The 14,271-nt window shown below is 35.4% G+C and overlaps 1 long non-coding RNA gene across 1 annotated transcript in view; it reads left to right on the top strand.

Moving 5' to 3' along the window:
- Nucleotides 1-9,315: 9,315 nt before the first annotated feature.
- The window catches only part of LOC129399987 (uncharacterized), a 56,613-nt gene continuing 51,657 nt past the window's right edge, over nucleotides 9,316-14,271 (top strand). The window contains exon 1 of the long non-coding RNA XR_008627329.1: nucleotides 9,316-9,389. This is a non-coding gene — a long non-coding RNA (uncharacterized LOC129399987). The remainder of the gene's footprint in view (nucleotides 9,390-14,271) is intronic.

Raw genomic sequence — 14,271 nt, forward strand, 5'->3', positions numbered from 1 at the left:
AGAAAGATGCTAGTGTTGATTTCCCATGTTGGTAAAAACATTCATTGGCATAACAGCAAATAACTGACATCCTTGTGTCTTCTCTTATATTGCTTTTTTTATCACTCCAGGTGCAAGGAAAACTACTACTTTTTCAGGGTTTTCCTATAATATTTAAGAATATATAAAGCTATGACAGCCAGATAGCAACCTCAAGTAACCTACGTCAAACAAATGATTAAATGCCATGGATACGTTCCAAGGACTATTCCTGGGAACAACCTACACTCTACAGATTATTCAGCTGAATGTAATGCTTTCTTCCACCTCAATCCTGGAAAATAGTAGAGTATTTTCATTTCTTGTGCCACAAAATTCAGAGAATTCTCTGTTAAAGGGGGTATAGACATATCATATATGATCATCAGACTCTTGGACTTTGAGTTAGGATGAGTTTTAGCAAATGCACATTTTACATGCCATGCAAAGTTATTGATAGAGAGAAAACTTTTTTTTAATATACGAGTAGCACTGTAGCACTGTCATCCCATTGTTCATCAATTTGCTCAAGTGGGCACCAGGTACGTCTTCATTGTGAGACTTGTTACTGTTTTTGACATACTGAATAAGCCACGAGTAGCTTGCCAGGCTCTGCTGTGCGGGTGGGATACTCTTGGTAGCTTGCCAGGCTCTCCAAGAGGGACAGAGGAATCGAACCCGGGTCAGCTGTGTGCAAGGCAAATGCCCTACCCACTGTGCTATTGCTCCAGTACAATGTATGAGTACTGCTTTTTATTCTGCCATTGATTAAGTTGATTTAATTGGGGATGAACTCCACATTAGTTTTCTAAATTTTTTAAAAAATGCTTTAAATTGAATATCCATTAGCCAATGTCCATTAGCCAATATCCGATAGCCATTACAAAGCTGTTTGTAATTAGATTTCAGTCATGATGCAGCACCCTATCCTTCACCAGTGTACATTTCCTACCACCAGTCCCCTGTTTCCCTACCACTATTTCCCAACACCCCACCCTCCCTCTATGGAAGACACTTTCCTTCTTGCTCTCTTTCTCTCTCCTTTTCCTTTTGTGCATTATGGTTTGCAATACAGGTGCTGAGAGGTCACAGTGTTTGTTCAGAGCATTCAGTATTTTTATCGGAACAGTAAGGCTAGAGTAGCTTTTCAATTGGATGGCTGCTTTGAGGTGTGGCTGTGACTGCCGAGGCTTCAAGAAGTACAGTGAGGTGGAGGGAGGTAGCCCATCCCAACTCTGAGAAAGCCTGGAGGTTTCAGTCACAAAACCTGCATACTCAAATATTCAGCAGATTTATATCTTGGTGAGGTCCATCTTGAGATGGTGGAGTCAGGTCAGGGGGATGGCAGTGATTGTGAATTGTGGAAACATGCAGCTGCCGGGGGCTCTGTTTGGGCAGGCACCAGACTAACCCACCCTTCTCTGATTTACGCCCGTCTGTTCAGCCATGCACAGGTCTAGGATTAACTGCAACTTTTGATCTCTTTTGGGATTTATGGTTCTCTGAAATAAGGCTGATAAATGAGCTTTTATAGCTGAGCCAGAGGTGGTTTGTGGGCATGGCTCCTACATACCTAACTTTTGGCCATTTAAGTTTTTGGTAAACTTGGCCCCAAGTTGTTGGGTCTAGCCAAAGACACAGGGGCAATTTTTGAGTATCAGAAGCCTGAAGGCACCATCAGGCGATAGATGCCCTTGTCCCACAGGTACAGGCTGACCTGCTGGCAGCACCATATCCACAGATAGGGAGAAAACTTTAATCAAAAACCTATGATGGGTCAGACAGAAAACACTGACGTAAAGCACTTGTCTACTTACCTTGCACACTTCTGATTCTAGTTAGATTCTTGGAGCCCAAATGATTCCATGAGCACTGCCAGGAGTCTCGTCTGAGCACAAAGTTAGGAATAACTCCAGAACTCTATCGGGTATGGCTTGAAAACAAAGTAAAATTTTAAAAAATGTTATCATTCTTCAACACCCTATATAGCAAGTTACCATATTTATGAGTGGAAATATCTTCTGAGAAATTCTAGGCATCTTATTTGAATCCATGAAATAAAAACTGTGATGTACACATAGTAACACAAAGAAGTTCCTCTGCCAGGGAAAATTTCATCCTTTAAATACCATGTTATGGAAGCATCAAAGAATATAATGAACTTCTTTACAGGGCCAGTCTTTGGGCTAAAATGATTAGGTTGAAATCACACCATTACATAAGACTCTATAAAAATGTCTAATTCTTTTTCCCTTAAAAATGTGCTTTATCACATTTTACAAATTGCTAAAAAAATTGATCTGACTAAAGAAATCCACTCAGAAAGCCATAAGCTTTATATTCAACAGGCATTTAATTTTTGTGATTTTTCTTCCAAAGTACAAGAAAACAAGGGGACTTTTTAAGTACAATGATTGAGGGAGGCTCTATAATGTCATGGTTAAAAGCACTAATTTGGAGTCTGCCAGATGTGGTTTTAACCTTCTAGTGATTACATAAGACTCATTTTCCTCACTTGAAACTCGGAGATAAAAATATTCACCTTCTAGAGCTGGTATAAGTGTTAAATGAGATAGCATATCTAATTTACCTAACAGTGCTTGGCACAGCGTAAAGGGAGAGCTAACAAGTCAAATGAGAATGAGCATATACTTTGTGCAAGCAGTGTGTATTTGGGGAAGGGGGAAAAGACTGTAAGGAAGAGGGGAGAGAGGTGTCTGGGAAGAGATGCTGACAGAGACCGGGAGAGAGGTGTAAGGGGCAGGGGTAGGAATAGATACTGATAGACCAGGAGAGAGGCCATTTGAGCATAAAGAAAATATAGTATTGATATGGTATATAGTATATAGTATAGTATAGTATAGTATAGTATAGTATAGTATAGTATAGTATAGAAACTGGAGATATAGTCTAGTATACATATTGTATAGATACTGGAGATACAGTATAGATATGGTGGTTATTTGTGTTAACCTATTTGATGGAGAGATTTTGAACTGCCTTGATAATGAACTGAAGAGGGAGCAGAATGTCAGGAAGCATGTTATTTTATGAGAATAATTTGTTTCTGGTGGGTAAGACAGAGCAGAAAATCAGGAACTTTTCCTTTTCCCTATTTACCTTCCTGTTCCCTCTTTGATCTTACATTTGTGTTCCCTCAAGCACTTCTCTGCATCCAGAGTTAGTGGTAGGTTCTGTGAAAAGGCTTCTCTGTTCTTTTGCTGAAATTAAAACATCTGAAAAGCAACCAGGTCAGTACAAATAACTTAGAGCTGTTTTCATTTTCTTATGGGAAGGAAAGCCCAGTGTGATATTCAAGCAAAAGGGGACTTTCCTAGAGGACAAAAACTAGTGATAGAGGTAAAAGATTTGAAGGAGGTAAGCACATTCCTCCCTTTCCAATGAACTGGTAAAGCATCCCTGCTTTCATGTTTTTCATATTAGGCCATTTAAAAGAATGTCATATAAAGCTGTAATCTTGTCATTTTTCATTTAAAGAATAATTTCCATTTTTCTCAAGGGTTAATGTATAGTGGTTTTGTTAATAAAAAATACTCATGTTTAAGTACAATGATTGAGGAAGGTAAACAAACAGGGTACCAGTGGATAATTTCCAATTTTTCTATGCTTTTTCAAAACCCATATTTTTATTTTACTTTAACTGAGGTCTTTCAAAAACACCCTTCTGTTAACACCCTTCAAATAACCTTTAAAATATTACTTATGAATCTATGCACCTGGATAAAATGTTTCCTGTTTTTCATTTCCCCAAGGCTAGAGTGACACAATTATTAGCTTTTGATAGGGTTAAACAATAACTACCCAGCTTAACTTTGTGAAAGAATGGAAAACAAATATACCTTGGAGCATTGTAACACTTGAAAAGATTCCCATACTTCATTTATTTCTTATTTTATTTTGTGTAGAAGGGATTAAGCGATTTTTAAAAGACTTTTGATCTGCTTCTAATGCCGTGTATGTTCTTTCTGTCTCTAAAGGTAATAACTTTTACATAAACAGAAACTTTTAACTTTGTGCAGTTGTAGTTACAATGTGACAGGGATAATATTGCTGGGGTATTTTATTGCAGTAAAAAACATATATAAAAAATTCCCTACCATCCCAGAGTTTATATTTCAGGCTAAGATATAGGTGAAGGAGACAGAAAATGAGCAATATTGTGAATAATGTGAATTATGTGAATGTGTATGTGAATAAGATGTGAATAATGTGTGTGAGTAATAATGTATATGTGAATAATGTGTGAATAATGTATGTGTGAATAACGATGTGTGAATAATGCAACAATATGAATGTGGTTTAAAAAATAACACAGAGAAAATTAAAACAGGAAGTAAATAGGAAGTTACCAGTAAAGTTGGCAAGGCTAGGGGTTTGATCAGAGCAGAACTATTTTTTTTTTTTTTTAATTTTGGCCTACACCCTGCAGTGCTGTGTTTGGCAAACCATATGTGGTGCTGGGAATTAAACCTGAGACTACTTCTTGCAAAGCAGTCTTTGAAGTAATACAAGCCTTATCCTTGTGTTATCTCTCTGACACCTCAGCAGAACTCTTAAGAAGATAAGATTTAAGGGAACATGTAAAGGAAATAGAGGAAGAAACCATGTTTTGAGAAACAGTGAGCAGGCCAAATAGAGTCAGCTAAAGAAAGAGAAAGTAGTACTGAATAAGGGGGAAAAGGCCAGACTGTGCAGCTAAAGAACTTTGACTTGCATGCCTTTGTATTCATAGTCCATGGTATTGCACATAGAAAAGAGGAAGCCATTGTAGTTATAGCTACAGCTTTTATTTCTCTTGTTGTCCACCCTTCATCCTGTTCTCTGATCCAGGAAAGCTAAGCTGCATTTTTCTAGTTCTTGTGATCACTCACATTTCTTCCTTATAGCAACCTTCCTCCTTTTTCAAGGCCTACGTGTTCCCTCTGTCTGTCAGAACCTGGGTTTGTCAGGATCAGAGAGTCTCAACAGAGTCCTAGGCCTGCCTGTGCCAGTGTGATAAGCCCTACTAAGATGTAGATTTCTTGACCTCACTCACCACATTCAACCAATATCTCTGGGATCTTGCTCCAAAAAATGAGAACTCAGAATTAATCGTCCTGACTCATATTTTGACAGAATCAAATATATTAAATGCTCATTTCTATTTTTTTAGAAACTGTAGATTGTTAGGTTATCTAACCAGACTAGCGTCTTAAGGGTCAATAATTCATCTCCACAGAAGTTTGTGAACTAGGTTCCCAAGGCTTCTTGCAGAAACATTTGGGAACAAAGCTTCCTGTGAACCTTCCTTTAGAGATAACTCAACCATTAGTACTCACGGCTCCAAATGACTTTGCAGATTTAGTAGATTTCTGCCCCGGCTTTATGCCAGCCACAGGAACAAACCTTGCTAGAAGAAACAGTGTCTTCTCTATATTTCTTAGTGATTTTCTTTGTTCTGTATTAGCTAAACTGCAAAGACTTCTGTGTATAAAAACCTACTTCCAAAGAAATAGGGAGTCTCCTGTGACCTCTTGTGCCCTTCCATGCCATGCAGAAGTAAAATTTATTCTATAGCTAAGCATCTCTATGCTATTCTTTAATATTTACCTATTTAATTTAATATGTATTCAGATAGATTATCATACTATTATCTTCTGCCACTCATTAAATATCTTATTTTGTGTGATATTTTGCACCTTCTTTGTCACCTGGGATAGATCATATGAGATTTGATATCCTGCTTATAAAATTTATAAGTTGTAGATTATGACTCTATTTATAGATGCAACACTTGATATATTTTTATGGAGATGCTATTGCCCATAGAAAATAATTTTTGACATTATATTTTATTTATTTTTTTTTCTTTTTTGGGTCACACCTGGCGATGCACAGGGGTTACTCCTGGCTCTGCACTCAGGAATACCCTGGCTGTGCTCAGGGGACCATATGGGATGCTGGGAATTGAACCTGGGTCGGCCTCATGAAAGGCAAACGCCCTACCCTCTGTGCTATCACTCCAGCTCCTGACATTATATTTTAAATAAAAAGAAAAATATCCCAAAGTTGATAATCAGTGCCGTATTTCATGCAATATCCTTAATTCTGTTCAAAATGGAAGTTGTGAATTTGGAAGGTTTTGACAGGGTTACAGGAGAGCAATGACTTTGTGACTTAAACTGTAATAGGGGACTCTCACTTGCCAGCAGCTTATGCAGCATCATTCATATATAGCCAGTTTACTGTGAAGAAAGACAATAGACTGATGTTCATTAGAGTATTTCTGTTATTTTCTCCAGAGTTTGATGCCTTAGGATAAATATAATACTATTAGTTTTAGATTTCAGAGACATGTTTCTTGCACCAGAATTTGTCAGCTCAAGGTACTGTGGCAAACAAAACTATCATAAATATAGGACAAACAGGTAGTAACTACTATTTACTTTTCTAGTAAATACAATTCCTCTGAAGAAGATTGGGTCATTTGGCAATATTTGTATAGATATACACATACATATACATACATACTTTTACATATATACACATATGTGATAGTATTAGAGAGTGTGGCATTTTAATTGAGGTAACTGCTAAATGGACCTGGCCAACACCTACAGTAAAACCTGCTTTTTAAGCTGTAGAGGATAGATGGAGTCTTTAAGGCCTACTCTGTCTAGACAGTGTTTATACTGAGTACTCAAAAGCATGTATTTCCTCTCAAATATTAGGATTTGCAGCTGCTATTTAAAAGTCCATCCAAAGGAATACCAACAGTCAAAGCAATAGGTCTTTTTAAGAATTTTGAGACCATTTTTAGAATATAGCAGAACAGCTTATGAATCTTTAAGTTGGCATATCACCTGTAACAAATGATACATTTCTGCTTTTAATACCTTTGCTTAAATTGGTTAAGTCAATGTGTTTAATGTGAGTGTAATTTTCATTAAGATAAAGAAACTTCACTTTGTTAAAGAAATGCATTCTAATGTCCAAAAGGAAAGAGTGAGCAAGAAAGCAAGCCAGAGGCAGACAGACAGCAGACACATACAGAGAGAGAGAGAGAGAGAGAGAGAGGGAGTAAAGAAAAGTGCCTGTCATTGAGGCAGGTTGGGGGTTGGGACTGGAGGGTTGGTGGGAGGGAAACTGGAAACTGGGACATTGGTAGTGGGAGACCTACACTGGTGAAGGGATGGTATCGAAACTTTGTATTACTGAAATCTAATTGGGAACAACTTTGTAACTCTGCAACTCATGGCGATTTAATACAATTTTTTAAAATTATGAAAGTGATAAAATGAACATATTCTTTTATTTGTAAATGACATAAAAAGTTCTAAATACTAGATGTAATAGATGGAAGTGAGGATTAATCTATAAAATATAAAATGCTTATCTTATATGCTTCAAGTCTTTGCTTACATTACTTTCAATTTTTATTAATGGATTATATAAGATCTTGGAAATTTGGAAATAACCTTGAAAATTATTTAGTTCATAAATCCTTTGGTGGTAGTGGTATGAAGTAATTATACATTCATAATATAAACTTTACAAATGACCATATTATTTATTCTATATAAAAATTTATTTTAGAGTTAATAGCCGGAAAGATGCTAGCAGTGTAGCTAAACTTTGGGTGCTGGTCATCTTCTGGACAGTGTTTTAAAAGTTTTACATATATTAGCGAATCTTCACAACAAACATATGATGTAAATATTACTAACCAGTTGATTGATAAAGGAACTGAGAAAAAATGTTTAATAAGTCTGCCTGAAGTCATAAATTTAGCAAGTGGAAGAGTCAGTACTAAAACTGAAGAAACACATAAAATTATTGCTGCCAGTTCTATCCATGGAAAGTGTACACAACTCTCAAGAATATGACTTGAAGATGACAGGATTTCCCAAAAATGTCATTTTACCATTTCCATACTGACTCAAATTCCCAAGAAGGAAGTGCTTTGTGTCAGCATCATACCCCCAAGACAAGCTATATTTAAAAATATTGTCTAATCTGAAACCAAACCCTGAACAGCTTTGTAAGGGTCTATCTCACAGTGATTCAATAAAGAAATCTTGGCACTATAGCACTGTCATCCCGTTGTTCATCGATTTGCTCGAACAGGCACCAGTAACGTCTCCATTGTGAGACTTGTTGTTACTGTTTTTGGCATATCGAATATGCCATGGAGAGGTTGCCAGGCTCTGCTGTGTGGGCAGGATACTCTTGGTAGCTTGCCAGGCTCTCCAAGAGGGACGGAGGAATCAAACCCACTGTGCTCAGGAACCAGAGAGATAGTACATGGGGATAGTACAAAGAGAGATAGTACAAAAGCATTTTGCATGGGACTGACCCTGGTTCGATCCCTAGCACCGCACACAAAGAAATATTAAAAAATAAAAATTAAAAATATAATTAATAAAATACTGTTTAAGAAGAGTTGTTCATTAGTAATAGCAAGACAAGGTCTATGCATTTTGGGGAAATTGCATCTGTTAAAGGTATACCCATATGTACTCTTGGCCAATTCTGGCAAATAATAATGGTGACAATATTCACCTAATTTAGCATTGGTTGATATATAATTTCAAAATTGTATGTGAAAATGCATGACTCTCTAAATATCCAAATATTTTATTACAATCCTATTATTATCAGTTATCCCTGTTAAATGAGCATAAAATCAATCCAGCATAGCTGCACTTCTCTATTCATCAACTAAAACTGGCGCCTGTGGAGGTGATCCCTAACAGGTAAAAGAATGTAACATGCAACTATTTTGAATTATGTAGCCTAATGTGCATGCAGGATTATATTCACTCTTGTGATGTAGAAAGAAAAATATGGAATGCAAAATGACCAAAACTAGGATAACATTAAAATCATTGATTTGCTAAAACTGTCTTTCACCTTTTCACTGTTTCTGCAACAACAGATGCAATAGTTGGAGTTTCAGTAAATAATATATAGTAAGGAATTAAGACAGCTATGTCAATAAAACTACTCAGAAAGGGGTTAGGAAATTAGAATAGACAGTCTATTAATTAAATGTTTTCAAAATGAATGAACTGATTTAACTTCCTTGGTTAGTCATTTCCACAGTCTCTGGGATCTTAAAACATGCTCTTTACTCTGTGTGTAAGAACAAATGTGGGCCAATTGCTGTGAGTTAATTGAAAAGGATTGTTTTCTTGTTGCCAAGAAACAGCGCTTTCTTACATTATGCAGGTCATTATGTGCACAGATCAAGCTTCCTGATTTTTCTTTTAGAGTTTAAGAGTATAGGCTGCTGTGATTTCTTTCTCCCTTGAGGACAGGAGGGTAACTCAAAAGACTTTTAGGAGAGTTGTTCCATTTCAATTTATCAGGTAAGATTTGGATTTGAAAATGCTGCTTTCTTCTCCTGATTACCTTTCCTTAAATCACTTCAATGCTTTTATGTTGAGGGAGTGGATCTAAAGTGATGATTTTACTTGCTTGGTTTTGTGTAAAATTATGCTAAGCTTAGTTTTTTCCTGCTGAATATTCTGTAAGGAGATTTAGAAGTAATTGGTGTCTGAGAGTTAGGCTCTCGATACTTTTTCTCCTTGATTTCTGAGTGGTAAATATACATAAACATAAAAGCTTGGAGTTGAAATACCCAAATCATTTCTGTGGAAGTGAGCATCATCATTTCTATTTGGAAAAATCTTGTTTGACAAGTTTCAATAGAGATATGGGACTTTATATTTATTTGTTAATTTTTGAAAGGAAGACTTTTTTATCTTGTGTATAACTTGGTTACTTGTCTCTTTTTTAAAAAAAAAATACACCTCTTATTTCTATGTCTTTTCTGTCAGATATTTTCTTCAGGAGTTTGTTTGAAAGATAATGACAAAACTAGGGTTTTGTATTCAATGTAGCTTACTAACAGGTGTGATATAAATAAAAAGTTGGCTTTTACCTTAAGAAGAAAAGTAGCATCTAAAGTTAGTTTGGATGAACTAGAACATCAGGTTCTCCAATGTAATGCTTACTGTTGCCGGTAATGTAAAGTGCTTAAAAAGGAAACTGAGTCACTGTTTAAATCAATCGTTCTCCCACTCAAAGAAAACTGAGTCTCTGCATAAGTTCAATCATTCTCCAATACAAAAGAAAGTTTCAGGGTTTTCTTTTATAGTCTTAGGTTGAACCCTCCATTCCAGTGAATCCACACTGACAAGGTCATGCAGTTTACAGTCTATAGACTGAAAATATGTGTTACCAAGTTTACAGAGGAACCTAGTTCAGTGATGTTATTGATCCTTTCTTTCGAAGTCATATTTTACTTCTCTTGCATAACTCTGATTTTCCTACAAATATATTTGCTTTAAAAGTGCGATCATCAAGATAGATACAAGTCAGATAAAATATCTGTTGTCTCTTTATGCAAGTTTCCTTTCATCTAGAAGACAATCGAGTATAAAGAAGACCTTAAAGCATAAACCCTAGTTGTTTCAGGGGGCTGGGGGGAATCACTATAATACATCTAAACCTGATCAAATGATTTGGGTATTCAATGAGTGAGTCAATATTCTAGAAGAAAACCATTATGAGGAATGGTGTTAATGAAGTGATTGTTGAACAGGATGTGGTATATCCATACATTTTACGTTTAACATGTCAAATTTGTATTTTCTTCCTTCAATTAGCATACATTTTAAAATTAGCAAACATTTCTAACTTCTCAACTGCAATACAATGATTTTGGAACTATTAAAATTCCATTTTTCACATTGTCTTATTTGCAATCTAAAAAAGTGTTTCTAAAACCTGAGGATGCTATCTCTATTCTCTTCCTTTAAGTAATTGTTCTCAATTTAATAGTGTCAAAAAAGATTCTGTGATTGCTACAGGATAGAGATGGGAGGTAATCTTAGCATCTTGTAAATACCACGCAGCATGCTCAGGACACTCACTACAGTAAAGAAGTGTTAGGTTCAAAATGTCAAGAATGCTGAGAATGAGAATTACTGCTTTGCATGTCTCATATATGCCACTGTGGCTAGCTATATGATTACCTGTTAACGTTCTTGTTTCCAGGATAATCTGAAACTCTTTTAATTTTAAATATTGGCCCATTGGCCCATACCTATTTTTTTCCTTGAACGTTTTGGGAAACCATCTATTTAAAGTCTAGGAAGCATGATCTAATAAGATTGTCCATTTGTCCTTACACTGTTACCAAGAATAACCAACATGGTATATGAGAAAAGATATAACAGTAAATATGGAAAATTGTGAGAGAAAAGTATTCATTCATACTTACTATCTATTTTTATTGCTATTCCAGATTAAAAAATAATAAAAGACAAATGATAAAAAGGAAAAAGAAAGCAATAATGCCTCTTCCTAGAATAACTAACTCAGAATAATTCATTTCCACTGTGGATATCGCTGTCTGATGAATTAATTCGAATTCCTTATATATTTATAGTTTTTCCTTCAGAGTCATTTACAGGGTTATTTATTTTTAGATTAGGAATGAGAAGCATAAATGAAGCAAAGTGTTATAATTTAAAATTCTATGTTAAATTTCTATTTATTTTTTATTTTATAGTCTCCTTTCCAAATGCTCATTTTTTTCCTATATGTAAAATGTTGGTATATGCAAAGTTAAGTACTCTACTAATAAGTCCAGATGAAGAATAGAAGGAAGGGCTTGTTGCTTTAAATCACTTGACTCGTAAAAATTGTGCTTAGCATGATTCCTACATCCCTCTTAGCTTCTATTTAGAAATGGAGATCTTAGTGAGGTAAGGGTTTATCAATATAAAACACCTTCTTATTTATCAATATAAAACTTTTTCGAGCAAAAAATATAATTGTGGCTATAAAATGTTTTAAAATTGTGAGAATATACTTCTGGAGATATATATATCTGAGACATATTTCTGAGAATATATATCAGGAGTTCCAAAACATCCTGATACTAAGGTTTACATATGTCTTTCTGGCAATGAATTTGGAAAAAAAGTTTCTTTTATGGTTAAAGTCTTAGTGGTGCTGATAGATTGCAGAAGTTTCCTTGCTGTGTGAGTGAAATAAGGAGTCTTTACTGTTTCTTCTGGCTTCATCTTTGTTCTGAATTTTGGAGGTTTACAATCTCTAAGAACCTAGAATACCTTAACTTTGAACTGGATAAAAATACTTGTCTCTTCATGCCATCATGGAAGTTAAATAAAATACTGCAGTTTAGTACCTGTCATGAGGAACTTAATGCAATGATTTGTGACCCTCTTTTTAGTAATTGTAATCCTAGACTAGGATAATTCCTTTCATAGCAAAGATTCTAAGCAAATCTTAAAAATCATCTGATGTGTCACATCTGATGCTTAAATTGCTTGTATCGTGTTCCCCTGGTTACCAGTATGCTTTCATAGCACTAATAAAATGTGTTACTGCTTCAGGCAACAGATATTTATAAATATTATGTTGAATCATATAAAATTACCACTTTTATAGGTCAGAAAGCCTAATATTGGAAATTTTACATGACTCAACTGAATATGTAAAGAACATCATATTTCCCCAAACAAAATTTTATATGATAAAATGTCTGGCATAACTTAATAATACTAGGAGGTAAAAAAGTTCTTTCAAAACATTTTTAAAAGATTATGCTAGAAAAATTATGTAGGCCTTAGGAGCCTTGAATGGGAGTCAACAAGCTAGTCTGTGTGCTATCTCCAGGCTGCTACATGGTTTTGTATAGTCTATGACATAAAAATTATTTTCATATATTTAAGTAATTGAAAAAAGTCTAAGGATTACTCTTTGTGACAGATGAAAATTTTATGAAATTTGAATTTCAGATTTCACAAAGTTCTTTGGGGGAACAAGCCATGCTAATTAATTCACATATTACATTAGACTGTTTTACTCTGCAGAGTGGCATAACTACTACACAATAGATAGTCTGTAAAACCTAAATGTACATATTACTTGGCCCTTTACTTCTTGGTTTGACACTAAGGTAAGTAATTTAATCTTTCTGAGCCATGTTTAAAATGAGCTTTTTAAGAGTCTTCACTTCATAGGATAGTTGTGTCTCCCAAATCATAAATACTCTTTAACTGTTATAATAATGATTATTAATATTCTTCCAGGCTGTCATTGACAATGATAAAAAACAAAATTATATAAGCTTGAGAAGCTTAGATAGGCTATTACTATTGCATCCTCATATTATGATAATAGTCATCAGCATTCTGTGAACTAATAGTAAAATGTAACCATTTGCTTAACTAATAGAATTATTTTAATATTTAGATTTCATTCGTACCACATGGGTCTCTTGAAGTTAAAAGTATTTAAGCTTCTGAGTTTGTAGATTCTAAGTTGCAAATTGAGGCTCTTTTTTTCTTCAGAAAATAAACATCTGCTGAACCAATCTGTCTAACAGTGCATTACTATGTCAGTCCATTAAAAAAAAAAAAAACTTTTTTTAACTTTCCAAAAAAAAATTTTTTTATTTTTTTATTTTTATTTTTTTATTAATTAGTCATTGTGAGGGTACAGTTACAGAGTTTCATGCTTGTGTTACAGACATACAATTCTTGAGCTCCCATCCCTCCACCAGTGCCCATTCTTCTCCACCGATGGCCCCAGGGTACTTCCCACCCCCCCCCATCCTGTCACCCCTACCCCACCCCGCCCCTGTGACAGGGCATTCCTTTTTGTTCTCTCTCTCCTTTTGGGTGTTGTGGCTTGCAATGGAGGTACTGGGTGGCTATCGCATTCAATCTATAGTCTGCTTTCAACCCACCGCTCCAGGATGGGGGTAGGTGGGAGGGACCCTGGGGCCATCGATGGAGGAGAATGGGCGCTGGTGGAGGGATGGGTACTTGAGTATTGTATGTCTGTAACACAAGCATGAAACTCGTAACTGTACCCTCACAGTGACTCATTAATAAAAATAAATGAATTAATTAAATAAAATAAAAAATATTTTTTGAAAGTTAAAAAAAAATCTTTTTTTAAAATTTATTCTTTTATTGAATCACCATGTGGAAAGTTCCAAAGCTTTCAGGTTTAAGTCTCAGTTAGACAATGCTCGAACACCCATCCCTTCACCAGTGCACATATTCCACCACCAAGAATCACAGTATACCCCCCCTCCCCCCCACCTCCCCAGCCCCCCACCCCGCATGTGTAACTGGTAAATTTTACTTTACTTTCACTTTACTTTGATTACATTCAATAATTCAACAAAAAATTCACTATTATTGA

The sequence above is a fragment of the Sorex araneus genome, chromosome X (genome assembly GCF_027595985.1).
Source record: "Sorex araneus isolate mSorAra2 chromosome X, mSorAra2.pri, whole genome shotgun sequence".
NCBI classification, from domain to species: Eukaryota; Metazoa; Chordata; class Mammalia; order Eulipotyphla; family Soricidae; genus Sorex; species Sorex araneus.